Genomic DNA, 13196 nt, shown 5'->3' with positions numbered 1-13196 from the left:
TTGTTAAAAAAGAAGGCCAGACCTGCAGCATTTGATGTTTTGCAAAATTGGAAAAGAGAAGCGTTGCAGCAGCTTAAAAGTAGGGAAAAACATGTGCGCCGTCATAAAACAAATGCTGAAAAGGCGTTGTTATATGATCAGGACAAACAGTCTGAGTCGGTTAGGAATATGGACAGGGCTTTCTCACTCGGTATTCAGAAAATCTATCCTTCTAAAGATCTTCATGTTTCTGATGAGTTTATCAACAAATATTTAAATGAACGAAGGCCTGGTGCCTCTGCACCACCTCCGTATGTTCCTCTTCCTCCTGCTGTACCTCTTCCTGCTGTTATTCCTGCTCTTCCTGCTCAACCTGTTGTTCCTATTCCTCCGGTTGTTGTTCCTCCACCTGCTCCTCTGCCTCTTCCCATTGCACCAGTAATAGTACCTCCATTGAATTTGCCTGCACCCTCACTCCCAAGTAGTTCTGTACCGCTTGTAGTTGATCAGGGTGCGGGGTCGAGGATTGTTACTCGTAATACTGTTCCTACAGAAAAGAAACAGGATTTGTTTGCATGGGCTAAGCATTGTATGGAGAGAGATGATCGAGCTAATGTTCTTGCCACACTTTCTAATATGGATAATTTTCCTGAGAAAAATGTTTTCATTGAAGGTTTAGGGATTCATTTATGTGTAATGTGGGGTAAATTAAATAATGCAGACCTCCGACAAGGGTTGAGGGACCTGAATACTTTAGCGTTTTCAAGAGACACTGTGGAGAAGGTACATGAGCATGTTGAGAGGATATTTGAGTATAGAAAGGAGTTGGAAAGGTTACGGAATGAGGATGACGAAGAAGAAAGTATGTATGTACAGAAACGATTTCTTCCGTGTCGTAAATCGACATCTGAGGAGGCGCGAATTTGTAGAAAAGATGCGATTAGATGGATTTCAGACATATCGATAACTCCAGTTGAAGTATATGACACATACAGTCAATATACGCTAGAAATGCAGAGGAAAGTGATACAGGTAATGGTAGAGTACCTGCAGGATGAATGTTTAAAGAGAAAGGTTAGTTGTCCCACAGAGTTATTGAGCATTTATAAGAAAGCTTTTTCACTTGACACTTCTTCAACTGCTTTAGCGCTCGACTTAGCTCTGTTGCTTAGTAAGCGTTCGGAGTTGCCTACATCTCAGTTGCCTATGAGAGAGGTTCCTACGACATTTGTCCCAAAGGTTGAGATTCCTGCTAATGCTGCAGCAGGTACACCTGCTGTGGACATTCCTGCACATTATGTATCGCAGTTTGTTCACGTCCCGTTTTCACGACAGGAAGTGAATACTATTAGACAAACTAATCCTGACATTAGCAAAAATCCGACAGGGTTCTATAAAGAGATAGAGTCCGTTTTGCAGTCCTCAGTGTTTACCCTAGGCGACATTGATTTGCTATTCCCTGTACTCCTGCCTGTAGATTTGTGGAAACAAGTTAGAACTATAGACGATGTACCAGGGTTGGGAGATACATGGGCTAACATAGTTAGGCTTGATGGGGAAAGGCCAGCTGGTGAGAGACCACCTCAGGTGATACTAACTTTGCCTGACAGAATCATTGCAAAACTGAAAACTATAATCCCCGAAAAGAGAATTATTTGGGACAAGCTTACGGCCTGTGTCCAAGGAAAATCTGAGGGTGCTACCGAGTTCTTTAATCGGTTCGAACAGGTATTCTCGGATTTCAGTGGACAAGACTTAGGCACAGAGTCTGGGAAAAGATTATTTGTGGACAAATTTGTACGTGGATTGCTGCCTGACATCCAGTCACAAATGATGTCTTCTGAGAGCGCTTGGCGGGCGAAATCCCAATCAGAAGTACTGCACATGGCTCAGTACTACGAGAACCGTGTCAATAATGAAAAAGAAAGAGTCGAGAAGAGAAAAGGTGATTTGAAGACTAAAGTATTGTTACAGCAAATTGTTAGAGGCCCCAGAGGGGTAGTTCGCAGATTAGAGGTCAGTATGTTCCACAAGGGAATGTGCCCTTGGGTCCTGTGAATATTAGCCAGTGTGCCTATTGTCGCCAGGAGGGTCATTGGCGTGCACAATGCCCAGTCCTTCGACAGAGGTCGAATAACACATTTGGAAATATGGGTAGACGATCCATAGGTCGCCCGGGTGTAGGGGGCCCTGGTAGAGGCCAGTTTTCGCAGGATCCCCAACAACCTTTTTCACAGGATAATCAGACTTCGAGTGTGGGTACTAGAAACATATTTGATCATCCTTCTGCTGCATATCTATCTGAAGAGCTTCCTTTTGATGATATTTTGTTTCGTTAGGATTGCCCGAAGCAGGGTTTGGAACCTACACCTATTCCCGTTAATCAGAAAGGTCCCTACGTTGAAATGGTAGTGGGAAATAGGAAACATCAATTTTTGATAGACACTGGAGCACAGAAGTGCTCCATTGATCATTCTCGGGTTCCAAACATTCCACTGTCAGGGCAAACCAATGTTTCTGTAGGGTTTTCTGGCACACCAGTTGTTTGTCCGGTTTCTTCACCGGTACCTATTTCTTTGGGTCCCTTTACGGACCACTGTCCATTTCTCTTGACTTCGAATTGTGGAGAGAATTTGCTGGGGTTGAATCTGTTGAAGGAATTAAATGCGGTAATTCATTGTTCTTCTGATGGAGTGCGTTTGACGATTTCACCACAGCAATGTTCTGTTTCGCAATTCTTGACTAGACCTTTGCCGCCAGAATTCAGTAATGTACCAGAGTGTTTGTGGGCAGTTGATGACAATGATGTCGGTGTTTTGCAGATTGAGCCTGTTAAAATAGTTTTGAAACATGGAATTAAGCTGCCCCGTATTCCACAGTATAAGATCTCAGTTGAAGGCGAGCGAGCTTTGAAGAGCATTGTTTTCGATTTTGTGCATCGTGGGGTGATTGAGGAGATTGCAGGAAGTTTGTGCAATAGTCCGATTTTACCCGTGTACAAAAAAGCTGATAATGCAATTCCAGTTTGTTTTATAATTGATTTACGTGCCATTAATAAAGTCGTCGCTCCGCAATTTCCAATTGTGCCTGATGTGACGACAATATTAACCATGATTCCAGCTACGGCTACTCACTTCAGTGTTGTGGACCTAAAGAATGCTTTCTTCAGTATTCCTATACATGAGGATAGTAGATACTTGTTCGCGTTCACCTTAGGGGGACGCTCATTCACATTTACTCGTGCACCTCAAGGTTATACTGAGAGTCCTAGTATTTATAGTAGGGCTTTGAAAGAGCAGCTTGATACCCTTGGATTGCCCCCTACTTGTACGTTGCTTCAATATGTTGATGATTTGCTTTTAGCCGCTGACTCTGAGAGCTCTTGTAAAGAGGGCACTGTGTTGTTGCTCATCCATCTAGCTAAGCATGGTCACAAAGCTTCGCTCAAAAAGTTTCAATATTGTTGCCAGGAGGTCGCCTATTTAGGCTATGTCCTGTCAAAGGAGGGAAGAAGATTGACACCTGAAAGAATAAAACACATTTCTGGCATGTCTGTCCCAAATACACAAAAGGAAGTTAGAGCCTTGATAGGTATGGCTTCTTAGTGTAGGTTATGGATCCCAAACTTCTCACTAGTGATTAAACCGATGTTGGCCTTGACGAAGAAGGGTATTTCTTCGCCATTGCCATGGAATACGGAGCATCAACATTCATTCGAGTTGCTCAAGACTGCATTATGTTCGGCGCCAGTTTTGGGCACACCGAACTATGAGAAGGCCTTTGTGTTGTTTGTGCATGAATGTGATGGATGTGCTTTGGCTGTATTAACGCAGGAACATGGAGGGAAGAATAGGCCATGCGGTTACTACTCTTCCGCCCTTGATCCTGTTGCATGCGCTTTGCCAAGATGTTTGCACGCTGTCGCTGCTGCTGCTGCGTCTGTAAAACAGAGCGAGGGAATGGTCCTAGGCCATGATTTAACCCTGATGGTGCCTCACTCTGTAGATATTCTATTGAACAAAACCCAAACGCAACACCTCACTTCCGCACGACTGACAAGATATGAATTAATCTTGTTTGCTCCCCACATTCAAATTAGGAGGTGCTGCATTCTTAATCCGTAGTGTCGCCAGCAACGAACATTGGGGTCGTCAATTGAAAATCTACAATGCCTGCTACCGCCACCGCTGCTGCTCGTATTGGACTTATAAATAAGGGGGTGACCAACTCGGACAATGAACAATGTGCCTGGGCCCCGAAAACGTATTGCTGTGTTTTTATGATAATATTTGGTTTTATAATAGTCACTGTCTTAGGCCTTTGGTATTTCAAAGAAACTCATCCTTTAGAGTCTTTGCTGCCGACTGAAATTGTACCCACTGTTCCTACAGCTTTTGTACATTTGCATACTCTGTCACCTAGGGACTCACAGCATAGACAGAAGTATCACAATAATACCTTGTTGCTTATAATGAATGCAACACATGCCATTTTTAATAAGACTAATTGTTGGGTCTGCTCGCATTTACCGCAACATGGGGATAAGGGGCTAGGTTGGTATATTCACCCTTTACCTTTGACAACTGCTTGTTATGCTTCACTTAGAGCACTGTTCTTTGGCCGATGGAACGATAGCATCTCGGGGAACTTTGATGGCACTAATTTGAATAGTTTTGAGAAACGTGTTCTGACTCCCCTGGGATGCTCGCTTTTCGCAAATAGGAGTAAGCTCAATATTGCTTCTATTAGACCTTTTGATAGACTGTCTCGTCCTTTCAATATTTGATTTCCTTTAAAATGGCTCTGATAGGCAATAAGGATTCCGTGCCTCCTTCTTATACTGTTAACCATAGCCCCGATTCAGTTTCTTTCTGCATCCAGAGGAATGGCACCCGGTCAATGGGAGATTTTAAAGGTTGTGCCAATGTTGCAAATTTGACTGGGGAAGACAGACCTTTGTATGTAGGCGAACCTATCTATTTTGTTTGCGGTATTGTAGCATTTCCATGGTTGCCCAGGGATTGGCAGGGAACTTGTTATTTAGGAATCCTGTTACCTGGGGTGTTTATAGCAAGTACTGTAGAGGTTTCGAAGGCTCGTCCACGGCGGGACGAGAATGGCGACACTCCAGCACAGGTTTTAGGAGATGTAGCGAAATCATTCCTTCCATTCTTTGGGCAGATAGTGAATTCTGAGGATATCAGGAAACTAGCGAGAGTACTGGAGAGAACCATCAACTGGACCACAGATATACTCTATAATATGACTTTAGAGCAGAAAGCGATCAGATTGGTAGCGCTTCAGAACTGGATGGCATTAGATGTCATTCTGGCTGAACGTGGTGGAGTATGTAAACTAGTGAGGTCCGCTTGCTGTGTTTTCGGGCCGGATTCCTCCCCAACTCTTTTTAAGGCAATACAGAATCTGCACATTCTTAGTTCAGAAGTGCATGTTCCCGAGGGAAATTGGGATCTTAGCGCTTGGTTCTGGGACTTCTTGCGGTCTTGGGGTTGGAAAGTGCTTTCAGTTTTGCTGATTATTTTGGGAATTCTGCTATTTCTTTTTTGTTGTATCCAATGTCTACCAAGTATATGTTTAATGCTAGGGGGATGTTGCGCTCAGGCGATAGGTACAATAGGACATAACGTGTATGCCCCGGATAAAACCTCTAAGGAGTATGTACTGAAAGAGATCTTAGTAAAAGATCTAATGGCGATAGATATTTCTGACAGCTATTCAGGGTGTATGGACAATGACACATGAGTTATTTGCAGGGAGATCAGAAGTAGTTTAGCACTTGGCATAGGCCAAAAGGAGGGTTTGTCAAACTAGAAATTATATTGTGCCTCCTATTGCTATGAATATATATATATTGGCCTACGCCAAGCTGCTAACAAGCTGCTTATAAACTACATGTGAATAAACTCGCATTGCAAGGTCCTGACCTTAGAAACCATGTAAACTGTCATTTTGGGTCAAGCCGCCATTTTAGGTTTTCTTGCTCTATAAAGTCACCATGTGAGCTAAAATGGTAGCCTATGTTATTCAGAACAGAACTCGATTGTCATGATCTCTGTACAGCCAATGTATAACTTGCCTGCAGGCCACTTGTTAGGGTCATGAGCTGAGACCTTGTCCTTCTGCTGACCTGTGTGCAATGGATTACCTGTATCACCGAAACTGATCTATAATTGAATGAGAACACCTGCTTAACTATATTGTATAAATTAAGTCCCGCATTGTAATGTTAGGCCTAGAGCATACATTATTCCCATTTCTTCTTGTTAATGTATAAACCTAAGATGAACTAGATTTGACCTGGCAAGGGACCCTAGAGCAGTAACTTATTTATGGAATGGTTAACCTGCAGAAAGGCTGAACAACAGGCTGGAGAAATGTATAAAAGCCTGACTGTTTCAATGAATATTTGCACTCACTGAGCACACCGAACCACGCCAGAGTTCGCTGCGTTGTACTAAGGGTCGATAGCTATCTAAATTTTGTTCTGTTTTTTTTAACTGGATTCAGTATAAAATAAAGTACTTTGTATGTTCCTTTGTAACCTGTGTTTGGTGTTTTTCCTTTTTGGTTACCCTGCCTCATATCATTTCCTTGTTTTCACAATCCTTCCTCCCCTTAGACGTGAATGTCAATTCAGAACTAAAGAAACAAGGTGGATGAGGGCACCTCTTGGGTTTAAAAAGATTTTTGGTTCCCAAACAGCGCATTGTCAGTGTTACCTGAGTTAAGGTGAAGCCAGTTGGAGGGCTTCCAATTGCTGACCACATCCAGGCACTGTTTAACCCAAAGAAACGATTCCTCTACATTTCCTATTGTGATGAACACCTGAGTGTCATCAGCGTAAGAATGGAAATTAACCTCATGCTTCCTTAAAATATCAATCAGCATCTGAGGTATACATTAAATTATAAAGGGGACAGTGAAGACCCCTGTGGTACACTGCAACTCTGAGGCAGAAGGTCTGTAATTAACTCCCCCAGCCTTATATGTTGCTGCCCGTTTGAAAGGAATGATTCAAACCATTTAATGGCTTGTTCTGATACCTTACCAACCGTTCTAAGGACAATTGAGTAGGATCCAGTGATCCACTGGATCAAAGGCCGCCGACAGGTCCAGCATAACCAAAAACAATAGTTCTCCTTGATCTGCGGTCTGTAAGAGGTCATCCCAGACAGACAATAAGGCAGTCTCACTGCTAAACATTGGCTGAAATCCTGATTGGAGGGGGTCCAGTAAAGATTCCTCCTAAACATATTCCTGTAGCTGCACTGGGGCTACCTTCTCCAACACATTGCCAGGCCAAGCAAGGCCGGCTATCGGCCGATATTTCTAGAGGTTTTCTTGCTCCAGGTTGGGTTTTTTCAAAAGAGTTGTAACAGTATTCTTTTTTCAGCTCCAGAGGTACTGAACCACATGCTAAAGATTTACTCACAAACTAAGTCATGAACAGTGAAATCTCCCGTGCCAGACATCTCCCCACACTCGCAGGACGTGGGAAGAGTACGTTGTTAGTAGTCTTAATCCTTCCAATAAGGACTGAATAAACTCCTCCGATACTGATGTGAATGCAAAAGGTAAAGCACCATAAGACTTTCCCCGGTCCACCACCAAGAGGGGATCCTTAAGGGAAATGTCGATATCTATTCTCTGATGTAAGCTGGATAAGATTTTTTCCTGAATATGTTCAGTTTTTCTATGAAAGAAAATGTTGAATGCATTAGCCTGTGCCACGGAGGGTTCCTTGCAGGAGGATAAACAATTGGGATGGCTGAAATTAGAAATAACAGTGAAAAGTTTTCTAGTTTGAGTTTTCTCTAGAAATTGCTGCTTTATATTCTTTCAAGTACAATTTGACCTTGATGGCACGGTCCGAAGTTCTATACTTCCTCCATTTGTTATCATGCACCACACTCAGATGGAATTCTTAACTTTAGCCTGCATCACATCCAGATAGAAATGTGAATGTTAGCTTATGCCACACTTAGATGGAATTCTTAACTTTAGCCCGCGTCACATCTAGATAGGATTATGAATGTTAGCATCTGCCACACTTAGATGGAATTCTGAACTTTAGCCTGCGCCACATCTAGATAGGATTATGAATGTTAGCATCTGCCAGCCTTAGATGGAATTCTTAACTTTAGACTGCGCCACATCTAGATAGGATTATGAATGTTAGCATGCACCACACTTAGATGGAATTCTGAACTTTAGCCTGCGCCACATCTAGATAGGATTATGAATGTTAGCATCTGCCACACTTAGATGGAATTCTTAACTTTAGCCTGCGCCACATCTAGATAGGATTATGAATGTTAGCATGCACCACACTTAGATGGAATTCTTAACTTTAGCCTGCGCCACATCTAGATAGGATTATGAATGTTAGCATCTGCCAGACTTAGATGGAATTCTTAACTTTAGACTGCACCACATCTAGATAGGATTATGAATGTTAGCATGCACCACACTTAGATGGAATTCTGAACTTTAGCCTGCGCCACATCTAGATAGGATTATGAATGTTAGCATCTGCCAGACTTAGATGGAATTCTTAACTTTAGACTGCGACACATCTAGATACAATTATGAATGTTAGCATGCAGGGACGAAATTTCACCAAAATGCCAGGGGTAGCGGAAGTGACATCACACGACCCTTGACCCCCTGATGACCCCGCCCTGAAGTGATATCGCGGGAAGCGATGAAACACGACCTTTCACCCGTTGACAAAAGAGGAAGTGGCATCACATAGCATTGTACACTACGAAAAATATGGTTACGATATCACTATAATGTGATGTACATTTCATACAAGAATGGATCGCCATATGTATCGTTAAGATCAGTGTATGTAGGGTGATATTACTAAATTACTGTGAATGCAAGCAGACGTCCATGACCAAATGATAATGATGTGTTATTATATAGCACTTATGCTTAAGTGCTTTATATACAAAAATGTACAGCCAATGTCACCCAACATGTGTTGGTACTCATTTATCGACCTCAGAAGGATGAAAGACTGAGTTGAGGCATTTAAGAACAGACTAAATCAGTGACTCGCCCCCCGAAGTGTGCCTGAAATAAACCTTTGATGAGTCTAGCAATTATTGTATAGAATTCCAGAAAGACATATTATTTGGTATTGCTATTCTTTCTTATTTAGGGTCACTGCTCAAAGTGTTAGACTTGTGGCACTCCTGTTCTTATTTTTCTTCTTTTCTTACAGGGGCCGGAAACAAGAAAGCCAGCCCCTCCAGAAGTAAAGAGCCACATGGTGTTGGCCACAGCCCAGGAGCTTGCATTACCAAAAAAAAAAAAAACATTTTTTTTCCCGTTTTTTTTAAGACAGAGGTCGCAAGGCAGACCACAGAGGTCGCAAGGGAGACCTCAGAGGTTGCAGTTGCGACCTCTGGTGACCCCTAAATGACGTCCCTGTTAGCATGCACCACACTTAGATGGAACTCTTAACTTTAGCCTACGTAGCATCTAGACAGGATCATGAACGTTAGCATGCACCACACTTAGATGGAATTCTTAACTTTAGCCTACGTAGCATCTAGATAGGATTATGAATGTTATCTTAAGCCACACTTAGATGGAATTCTTAACTTTAGCCCACGTAGCATCTAGATAGGATTATGAATGTTAGCATCTGCCAGACTTAGATGGAATTCTTAACTTTAGCCTGCGTCGCATCTAGATAGGATTATGAATGTTAGCATGCGCCACACTTAGATGGAATTCTTAACTTTAGCCCACGTAGCATCTAGATAGGATTATGAATGTTAGCTTAAGCCACACTTAAATGGAATTCTTAACTTTAGACTGTGCCACATCTAGATAGGATTATGAATGTTAGCATCTGCCAGACTTAGATGGAATTCTTAACTTTAGCCTGCGTCGCATCTAGATAGGATTATGAACGTTATTTTAAGCCACACTTAGATGGAATTCTTAACTTTAGCATGCGTCGCATCTAGATAGGATTAGCATTTCAAGGCCCCCTGGATTAGCATCACCATTGTTACGCCTTGCTGGTGGTGACGAATTCTGATGAATGTTAAGAGCCAGAGTACATGACTATTCTTCTGCTGTGTTCGGTGAGAGTGGAAAACGTGCAGGAATGGAACCCACATATTTTCTGGCGGTTGATCTCAGCATCATTCATGCTTTTAAATAAACAAAAATCAAAAAGCCCAGGCCAGAGCACTCTCCCTGTGCGGATGGTCGAATTTCTCCCACATAGACTATTAGACTCAGAATAATACATTGGCAGGGTAAAACAGCCGTACACTGCGTACCTTTTATAGGAAAAGAAATATTGCCCAAGATGCAAATTATGGATGGCGCAAATGTCCCCTGAAAACGTGAATCCTGTTTTATGGAATGTGAAAGGCATGACGACGCCAGAAGAAAAACACCTGGCAAAAATTTTAAGAAGAGAAAACATCATTTTCAGCCTGGGTGCAGTTTTCGACTTGCACGCGGCTGCCTGCTTCCTGAAGCTAAAATGGAGCATAGTATAACGAGCCCCCCAAACTGCATTCCAAGACCCCGAAGCTCCATCCAAGAAAAGTCAGGCATCTTCTGCCTTTTGAACTGGACCTTTAGAACTGCTGGCAATGACAGTTTAGCATCGCTTACTTTTAAAAAGATGTCCGCTCTTCTAATGCTCTGTTTCTGTAATGGGTGTCTTTGAATTGCTGGTGTCTCTTATCGGGCGCGGTGAGAAGGGCCAGCTGCGACACTTTTTAATCAATTTCTGTTTTTCTTATCAAATGTGTCTTTATGATCAATACATCTTGATGGTCCAATCTTCAGAATGAAAGGCCTGTCGAGGCCTAGTGTGCATATGAAATAAACTCGAATTACCCCACTCCCCCGCCCTCAGGTAGCAAATGGGCACCTCAAGGAAGATGACATAAGAGGCTGCTACACCGTGTAATATGTGCCCACCTGGCATTGCAAGTAAGCTTTGCATCGGCTGCTGGCACGGCACACAGCAGACACGTGCACGTGTCCACTGTATGGAGGCCGGGGGTTACATTACGCACACACTGAGCCTGCAGTCACGTCAGGTGGAGCCACCGAGCCTGTGCAGAAAGTGTGTCTGTTTAGCAGAGCACACTTTCCGGAAGGACAAACACCTTCACGCTGTGCGGCAAAACAAAAAAAGCTCGTATGACTACACCTCTGCTAATGGCATGTTGTTAAGCACACTCTCACAGATAACACGTGGTAGTGAGGCTCTTATAAGGGTCTGTCTCATCTTCTGAGCGAAAGTACCTACTGAGGCAATCTACGTTTGTGTTCTGTTCCAGGATTGTGGTGGATGTCCACAGCACATCCCTTTAGGGACAGGACCCAACACAAAACCTTTGGATTCTCCTTGTGTAGAGCCTTTTACCACCTGAGCCACTGTGTTGGTCTGAAGCAGAACATGGGGACTACATCGACAGGATTTCAAAGCGAAGCCAGCTGTACAGCAGCGAATGCCTCTTTTATGTCGCCACAGTTTCACTATTTCTTAACCATATGCTAGTGAAGGTGCCAGGAGGAGGGGCTTCCCCTGTAGTGTGCAGGTACATGGAAACTCTATAAATTCCCAAATCACTAGCGTCAGTCTTGATAAGGAGCTCATAACAGTAGTGAAGGGTCTACAGAAATGGAACCGTGCAAGAACCATCCAATCACTCTCTCTGGAGCAGTGTATGTTTGGAGGGCAAGTTAGTTTGGGTGAGTGCATGTGTGTGGGTGGGCTTGGGGTGTGTGGGTGTGTGTGTGTGTGGAGGGGAGGATGGGTGAGTGCATGTGTGTGGGGGATTGGGGTGGGCACTTGGGTGTGTGTGTGTGGAGGGCAGGTTGGATTGGGTTCGTGCATGTCTATGGGGGTTTGGGGTGTGTAGGTGTGTGTATGTGTATGTGTGTGGAGGGGATGATGGGTGAGTGCATGTGTGTGGGGGGTTGAGGTGCGTGGGTGTGTGTGGAGGGCAGGTTGGTTTGGGTGAGTGCATGTGTGTGGGGGGTTTGGGGTGTGGGTGTGTGTATGTGTGTGTGGATTGGAGGATGGGTGAGTGCATGTGTGTGGGGGGTTGGGGTGGGCACATGGGTGTGTGTGTGTGTGTGTGGAGGGCAGGTTGGTTTGGGTGAGTGCATGTGTGTGGGGGGCTTGGGGGTGTGGGTGTGTGTATGTGTGTGTGGATTGGAGGATGGGTGAGTGCATGTGTGTGGGGGGTTGGGGTGGGCACATGGGTGTTTGTGTGTGTGTGTGTGTGTATGGAGGGCAGGTTGGTTTGGGTGAGTGCATGTGTGTGGGGGGTTTGGGGTGTGTGTATGTGTGTGTGTGGAGAGAAGGATGGGTGAGTGCATGTGTGTGGGGGTTTGGGGTGCGTGGGTGTGTGTGTGTGGAGTGTGTGGAGGGGAGGTTGGGGTGAATGCATGTGTGTGTGGGGGGGTGGCTGGGGTGAATGGGTGAGAGTGTGTGTGTGTGTGTGTGTGTAGGCAAATGCCAGTTGACATGTCTGTTCAGGTGCACGTTACAGTGCACATGGGCCTTTGCATACGTGTGTTGGTGAGCCCAGGCTCCTACAGAATGCGCTATGGCCCACCTACACATCTTATATGTGCCCGGATGCAAATATGTTCTGTCGGCCCACTCACCTTGCATACAGATGTGGGCCCATGAATTTTGACAAGAACAATGCTCCTTGTGTGCACACGCACCCATGCACCTTGTATACGTTTGTTCACTAGCGGAAGTCCAGGACCTGTGAAAACAATAGATGCCTTTATCACCGGTATGGCGGAACAGTGATACGGGCTGGAGACCAATAATACGATGTCGATATTATAGGAAAGAGATTCCTAATGGCAATGACAGAAGCTGGGCTCGGTGGAGGGCCTTGCGCCTCATTACAGGCTGGCAGCCATTTTGTGGCATTCCTGCAGAATTACCGCCAGACTCATTTACTGTTACTGCCACTCCGTCCCGCAGATCCACTGCAGGATTCAGAGTTGGGTAATGGCAGCGGAATTCTCCCCTTTTGGAATCCATGGGGACATTGTGGCATTTATCACAAGCACTCATTCTGCCACGTATGCAGCGTGTGTATGTGGTGTGAGTGTTCCTGTGTGTAGTGTGTGTGGGTGCGCGTGCGGCCGCGAGTGCTTTATTGCTTGTGTCAAATATT

Source organism: Ambystoma mexicanum, chromosome 8 (assembly GCF_040938575.1).
Source record: "Ambystoma mexicanum isolate Mex_15411 chromosome 8, UKY_AmexF1_1, whole genome shotgun sequence".
NCBI classification, from domain to species: Eukaryota; Metazoa; Chordata; class Amphibia; order Caudata; family Ambystomatidae; genus Ambystoma; species Ambystoma mexicanum.
The sequence above is the reverse complement of the archived record's forward strand: the minus strand, read 5'-3'. Positions refer to the sequence as shown.